Source organism: Arachis duranensis, chromosome 7 (genome assembly GCF_000817695.3).
Source record: "Arachis duranensis cultivar V14167 chromosome 7, aradu.V14167.gnm2.J7QH, whole genome shotgun sequence".
Lineage (NCBI taxonomy): Eukaryota > Viridiplantae > Streptophyta > Magnoliopsida > Fabales > Fabaceae > Arachis > Arachis duranensis.
The window spans coordinates 31957022-31965227 of NC_029778.3; positions in this window are offsets into that span (position 1 = coordinate 31957022).

The following is an 8206-nucleotide window of genomic DNA, read 5'->3' on the forward strand; positions in this document are numbered from 1 at the left end:
AAATTCCTCTCAAAAGTGTACATGAATTGGTTATTTACAACCATGTCAATAAGTTCTTGAGCCTCTTCAGGCATTTTCTTTAGGTGAATAGACCCACCTGCAGAATGGTCCAATGACATCTTGGAAAATTCAGATAGACCATAATAGAATATATCTAATATGGTCCATTCTGAAAACATGTCAGAAGGACACTTTTTGGTCATCTGCTTGTATCTTTGCCAAGCTTCATAGAGGGATTCACCATCTTTTTGCTTGAAGGTCTGAACATCCACTCTAAGCTTTCTCAGCTTTTGAGGAGGAAAGAATTTATCCAAGAAGGCCGTGACCAGCTTATCCCAAGAGTCCAGGCTATCTTTAGGTTGTGAGTCCAACCATGTTCTAGCTTTGTCTCTTACAGCAAAAGGGAAAAGCATGAGCCTGTAGACTTCAGGATCTACTCCATTTGTCTTAACAGCCTCACAAATCTGCAAGAACTCAGTTAAAAACTGGTAAGGATCTTCAGATGGAAGTCCATAAAACTTGCAGTTCTGTCGCATTAAAGCAACTAGTTGAGGCTTAAGCTCAAAATTGTTGGCTCCAATGGCAGGAATGGAGATGCTTCTTCCATCAAATTTGGACGTTGGTTTTGTGAAGTCACCAAGCATTCTCCTTGCATTATTGTTGTTGGGTTCGGCTGCCATCTCATTCTCTTGTTCAAAAATTTCAGAAAGGTTGCCTCTGGATTGTTGTAGTTTAACTTCTCTTAGTTTCCTCTTCAGAGTCCTTTCAGGTTCTGGATCAGCTTCAACAATAGTGTCTTTTTCCTTGTTCCTGCTCATATAGGGAAGAAGAGAACAAGAAAAGAAAGAGGTGTCAAAGTATAGAGATTCCTTTATGTTAGGAGAAGAAAAAAAAAGGGCAGAGTAGTGAAGAAGAATGGGTAAGGATAGAGGTGGTGATCTGAGATGAAGAGATGTGAAGAGAAGTGTTAGTAAATAAATAAATAAATAGAAGAAGGAGAGATAGAGAATTTCAAAAATAATTTTGAAAAAGTGGTTAGTGATTTTCGAAAATTAAAGATAAGATATAATTAAAATTAGAATTTAAAACAATTAAAAAGAATTTTTGAAAAAGAGAGAGGTATTTTCGAAAATTAGAGAGGGATAGGTAGTTAGTTGGTTTTGAAAAAGATAAGAAACAAACAGAAGTCAAATAGTTAGTTGAAAAAGATATTAAAATCAAATTTGAAAAGATCAGAAGATTTAGATAAGATATTTTGAAATCAAATTTTAAAAAAAATAAAATTTCGAAAAAGATATGATAAAAAGATAAGATAAAAAGATAAGATAAAAAGATAAGATTTTTAAGAAAAAGATATTTTGAAAAAGAAATTTAATTTTTAAAATTAAAATTAAATAAAAGATAAGAATCTAGAATTTAAAGATTGAACATTTCTTAACAAGAAAGTAACAAACTTCAAATTTTTGAATCAATCACATTTACTTGTTAGCTAATTTTCGAAAATATAACAAACTTCAAATTTTTGAATCAATCATATTACTTGTTAGTGTAATTTGAAAAAAAGATAAGAAAAAGATTTTAAAAAATTTTGAAAAATATTTTTTTTTTGAAAATTTTCGAAAAACAAAGATAAAGTTGAAAAGATATGATTTTTGAAAAAGATTTTGAAAAGATAAGATTTTTAAAATTGAAAATTTGACTTGACTTGTAAGAAACAACAAATTTTAAAATTTTTTGACTAAGTCAACTCAAATTTTCGAAAATTTGGAGAAAAATAAGGAAAAGATATTTTTTATTTTTGAATTTTTAATGATGAGAAAGAAAAATTAAAAACGTCATTTTTGTGTTTTTCTCTTTTCTGTATGGATCAAAACAAAGAATGCATGCAAGAACACTATGAATGTCAAGATGAACACCAAGAACCCTGTGAAGATCATGATGAACATCAAGAATATAATTTTGAAAGATTTTTGATGCAAAGATGACATGCAAGACACCAAACTTAGAAATCTTTAATGCATGGACTCTAACAAACAAAAAAAATGCATATGAAAAACAACAAACAACACAAAACAAGAAAACATCAAGATCAAACAAGAAGACTTGTCAAGAACAACTTGAAGATCATGAAGAACACCATGAATGCATGAATTTTCGAAAAATGCAAGAAAAAATTTTTTATGTAACTGACACCAAACTTAAAAGTTGACTCAAGACTTGAACAAGAAACACAAAATATTTTTGATTTTTATGGTTTTATGATTTTTTTTGGTATTTTCTTTATTTATTTTCAAAAAAAAAGAAAAAAAATTTTTGAAAAAATTTTGAAAACAAAACAAAAAGAAAATTACCTAATCTGAGCAACAAGATGAACCGTCAGTTCTCCATACTCGAACAATCCCCGGCAATGGCGCCAAAAACTTGGTGGACGAAATTGTGATTCGCACTCTTTGTACTTGTATGAAATTTAATTCGAGATAATAGCTCTTTACTATGTGTGGTCACAACTCCGTTCAACTGACCAGCAAGTGTACTGGGTCGTCCAAGTAATAAACCTTACGTGAGTAAGGGTCGATCCCACAGAGATTGTTGGTATGAAGCAAGCTATGGTCATCTTGTAAATCTCAGTCAGGCGGATAATAATTGATTATGGATTTTCGAATAATAATAAATAATAAACAGAAAATAAAGATAATTAAAATAGGATAGAAATACTTATGTAAATTAATGGTGGGAATTTCAGATAGGCGTATGGAGATAATGTGCCCTTTCTTTTTCTACTTTCCTACTTCTTCCTTCAAGTTCTTTCATTCCTTCCTATGGCAAGTTGTTTGTAGGGCCTGGAATCCTACTCGGAATACCACAGACAAGGTTTAGACTTTCCGGATTCTCATGAATGCTGCCATCAATTCTAGCTTATACCACGAAGATTCTGTTTAAGGAATCCAAGAGATATGCGCCAGGCCTAAGGTAGAACGGAAGTGGTTGTCAGTCACGCGCGTTCATAGGTGAGAATGATGATGAGTGTCACGGATCATCACATTCATCAAGTTGAAGTGCAACGAATATCTTAGAACAGGATTAAATCAAATTGGATAGAAAATAATAGTAATTGCATTGAAACTTGAGGTACAATAGAGCTCCACACCCTTAATCTATAGTGTGTAGAAACTCCACCGTTGAAAATACATAAGTGAAAGGTTCAGGCATGGCCGAATGGCCAGCCCCCCAAAACGTGATCAATAGTCTCCTCAGATGAAGAATAAAATAAAACTGAGACCAAAGATGTCTAATACAATAGTAAATTATCCTATTTATACTAGACTAGCTACTAGGGTTTACATGAGTAAGTAATTGATGCATAAATCCACTTTCGGGGCCCACTTGGTGTGTGTTTGGACTGAGCTTGATCTATCCAGGAGCTGAGGCTTCTTTTGAAGTTGAACACCAAGTTGTAACGTGTTTTGGGCATTCAACTCCGGGTCGTGACGTGTTTCTGGCGTTTTACTCCAAACAGCAACATGGAACTGGCGTTGAGTGCCAGTTTACATCATCAATTCCTGAATAAATTATAGACTATTATATACTGATGGAAAGCTCTGGATGTCTAATTTTCAGAGCCATTGAGAGCTTGCCATTTTGAGTTTTGTAGCTCCAGAAAATCCATTTCGAGTGCAGGGAGGTCAGATTCCAACAGCATCAGCAGTCCTTTGTCAGCCTCCTATCAGAGTTTTGCTCAAGTCCCTCAATTTCAGCCAGAAATTACCTGAAATCACAGAAAAACACACAAACTCATAGTAAAGTCCGGAAATGTGAATTTAACATAAAAACTAATGAAAACATCCCTAAAAGTAGCTTGAACTTACTAAAAATTACCTAAAAACAATGCCAAAAAGCGTATAAATTATCCGCTCATCAGTAGAGTAATTAGTTACACTTGAGTTATCTAATTCCTTTGTTGATTGATAATTGGAGAGATTGCTAATTGGTTTGGAGTGCACTAAAGCTAGTCTTTCCTTGGGAGTTGGCTAGGACTTGTGGCTCAAGTCAATTCATCCACTTGACTTTCCTTTATTTAGTAAGGGTTAACTAAGTGGTAGCAATGAACAATTCTCATCACAATTGAGAAGGATAACTAGGATAGGACTTCTAGTTCTCACACCTTGCCAAGAGCCTTTTATAGTTGTTAGTTTACTTTCTTGCCATTTATCTTTCATGCCTCTTATCAAAACCCCAAAATAACTCACAACCAATAACAAGACACTTTATTGTAATTCCTAGGGAGAACAACCCGAGGTTTGAATACTTCGGTTATTAATTTTAGGGGTTTGTTACTTGTGACAAATAATCTTTTGTATGAAAGGATTATTGTTGGTTTAGAAACTATACTTGCAACGAGAATTCATTTGTGAAATTCTAAACCATCAAAAATCTAATTCATCAGGGGAACAGTTACCTCAACCTTTTTGAAGATTTCTACCATTTTGGGATCAGGTTCCAACTGCTTCCTGGGCTTCCTTGCAAGTTGTGGAAATGGAATAGGAACGGTGTCCTCTATAGTGTCTGCACCCTTTGGTGCTTCTTTCTGTGATTTGGCGTTTTCATCTTCAGCTATGTCCTGGATGTTCTTTTCTTCTTCAACATCTTCTATTTCCACTACCTCTTCAGCTGAGGCGTGTTCAGGCGGGTTCTGCTCTTCCTGATTCCTCTCTTGCAATGTGATTCCGGACCTTAGGGTGATGGCATTAATACCACCCTTTGGGTTGGGTAATGGTTGAGAGGGGAGTCCACCAAAGCTTGAGGACTGGTTGTTGGAGTTGGTCAGTGATCCAACCTGTGAGACAAGGGTTTGTAAAGTAGAAGTCAAAACATTCAGAGTTGCATTAAAATTATTTTCCATGGCTTGTTGTCTCCGATCAATAGATTGTAGTAACTCATCATTATTATCTCTGCCTCCTCTGTTATAATTGTCCCTCCAACCTTGGTTAGAATTGTCTCTCCAGCCTTGGTTAGAGTTATCCTGCCATCCTTGGTTATAGTTGCCACCTTGATTGTACCCTTGATTGGGGCGGTCATGAAAGTTATGAGTGGCTGCTACAGTGTTATCTTCTGGTTGGAGTTGCGGACACTCATCAGTATAGTGACTGTAATCTACACAGATTCCGCATACTCTTTGTGGAACCAACTACTGGCTGTGCTGTGGTGGAGAAGGCTAAACTTGCTGAGGCTGTTGTTGATTCAGTTGCATCTGCTTCAGCAAGTTAGTCATTTCACATAAGCTCTGAGCTATAGCAGCGGTCTCTTTACTAGTGGATACCTCTGCAACAGCTCTTTACTGACTTTGTCTCTGCCTGTGATTCCTAGTAGAGTCAACTAAGTCGCTGATCAATTGCCATGCTTCTTCTGCATTCTTGTACTTTTTCATAGAACCATTGCTAGCACATTCCAGTGTGGTCCTATCTTGAGATTTCAAACCCTGTGTAAAGTAACCGAGCAACACTATCTTGTCAATCATATGATGGGGGCATGCTTCTCGAAGATTATTGAAGCGTTCCAAGTATTCATAGAGGGTCTCAGATTCATCCTGAACGATCATAGACATGTCCTTCCTCAGCTTATTGGCAACTTCAGCTGGAAAGAATTTATCCAGAAACTCTCTCCTAAGTGTATCCCAGTTGGAAATAGTTACTCCGGGTTGAGTGTAGTACCACTCTCTTGCCTTTTCCTCCAGAGAAAACGGGAAGGCTTTCAACAGAATGGAGATTCCATCAGTGCCATCACGCTTAACAGTAGAACAAGCAGTCTGGAAATCCCTAAGATGCTTGATTGGCTCTTGAGCAGGTAAGCCATGAAACTTGGGCATCAAGTTGAGTAGTGAAGACCTTATTTCAAAATCTACAGCTACTGCTGGGTGGTGTGCCTGGAATGGTTGGAGCGTAAAATCAGGGGCTCCTTCCTCCTATATAGTGACTCTTCTGGGCGTTGCCATGTCACCTGCACGTAAATGAACTGGATCAGTAGAGAGGGAGCTTGTTTCTTCCTCAAATGACGGTTCAGGTTCGTCCTCAAAGAGGAGTCGCCAACGCCAAGCTTGCCTTATACGTGAAAGAGTTCTTTCAATCTCAGGGTCAAATACTGGATAGCTTGGATCAGGAAGTGAATGCGTCATTTAACGAAAGAAACGTACAGCTCATAGTGACAGAATGAAAAGAAAAATTGCAATTAAAATAAATACCAATCAATAAATTAGCACACTATTGCAACTCCCCGGCAACGGCGCCAAAAATTGACGTGGCAGAAATTGGCGGGTTAAGAAATTATCAATAGAAATGCGTTGCAAGTACAGTCCTTAACCAACCGAAAATCCGCTTATCAATTTAGAAGGATTGTCATGAAATTTAAATTAAAATACTTGGAGTATAAGTCCCAGGTCGTCTCCCAACGAATTACAGAGAGATGTACTATTTTATCAATCAGGTGTTTTCAAAAAGGGTTGAGTTGAATAACAGGAAACTAAAATAGAAAATTTAATTAATTCTAAATAAAAGCCTTGACTGGGAGTAGATTAGTTGGAAGCCATATTCTTGTTGAAGTACTCTCAAGATTAATTGATAATTGAAGATTGCTCTGTTTAGTTACCCCTTACTAGGTAAGGGAGAGTCAAACAAGTTGGATTGCTATTTCTATTCACAAGTCCCAATCCGCTCATTGAAAAGGATTTGTGTCAGTGACTAGAGGGCATTCCAACAATGAGCCCAATTACAATTTCTCCTTTAAGTACCTCAACTCAAGGGTTTCTTTCAATCAACTCCCCATCAAGTAAGGGAACTACTCGCTCATTGTGAACGTAGAACTCATAACATAGGAAAGGGAATTAAAAAGAGACATGATAAATAATAATAAAAAGGATTAATTAAAAATAAAAATAGTCTATATTAATAACTTGTAAAAATAAGCCAATGTCTACTCTAGAGGGATTAAGAACATGGAAGAATAAGTAAAAAGCAAATAGCAAAGTATAATGACTAGTACCGGAGGTGGCCTCTTCTCAAAAGCTAAGAAGCAAAGTCTTCCAAAAATCCTAATTATAAATGTCAATTGATTGAAAAACCTAGGGGAAGAGTAAATCCAGATCTAAAACTAAAAATTATGCAGAATGAATTATGTCCCTCGTTTATGCATGTTCCCTGACTCTAATCTGTAATTCCGAGCCGAAAACTGGGTTGAAATCCGGCCCAAAAACTCTACCAGCGACTTTTGAAATTCTGCAGATCGCGCACGTCACGCGGACGCGTCATTCACCCGGACGCGTCATTCGGCTTTTTGCGTTTCCATGTGGGTGCGTCGTCCATGCCTCCGCATTGCTTCTGCTTTTCCAATCTGCGCGTCCGTGTCACTCATGCGGCAGCGTCACTGTGATTTTCTCTCTTCCGCGCGGTCGCGTCGCTGACGCATACGCGTCACTTCTCTCTGGTCATCTCCCTAATTTCTTGTATTCCTTCCATTTTTGCAAGCTTCCTTCCCAATCTCCCACTCATTCATGCCCTATAAAGACTGAAACACTTAACACACAGATCACGGCATCGAATGGAATAAAGGGGGATTAAAATACCTAATTAAAGGTCTCCAGGAAGTAAGTTTTCAATCATGTAATAATTTTAGGAAGGAAATATAAATGCATGCTAATTATATGAATAAGTGGGTAAAGACCATGATAAAACCATACAATTAAACACATTGTAAACCATAAAATAGTGGTTTATCACTCATGCATGATAAAGAGAAAACTAAACCTAATAACGAAAGATGGTGTATAATTTGATGGATTGGAATCTGAAGATCCTCCTCCAGATGTCTCTCTTCTGTGAAGCTTGTTCACTTATTTATATCCTAAGCTTTATCTAGAATTCAAATTATAAAAATAAATCTAATCTTATTTTTAAAAGGATAGGATAACTAAAATAATAATTCAAATGTACCCTAAAACTAATTCTTATCTTTCTAGAAGAAAGAAAGATAACGACTTTTTTCAAATTTAAATCTAATATGATATAATCTAGAATTAAATCCTAAATACCAAATATTTATCTTTCCAGAAGAAACTAATGCTAACTAATCTCTTGAATCTTAAATATTCAGATGAGATTAAGGCTTCTCATGATTTGTATAATTGAAATTGGGCCTTAAATAGTATTGCATCCTGGCA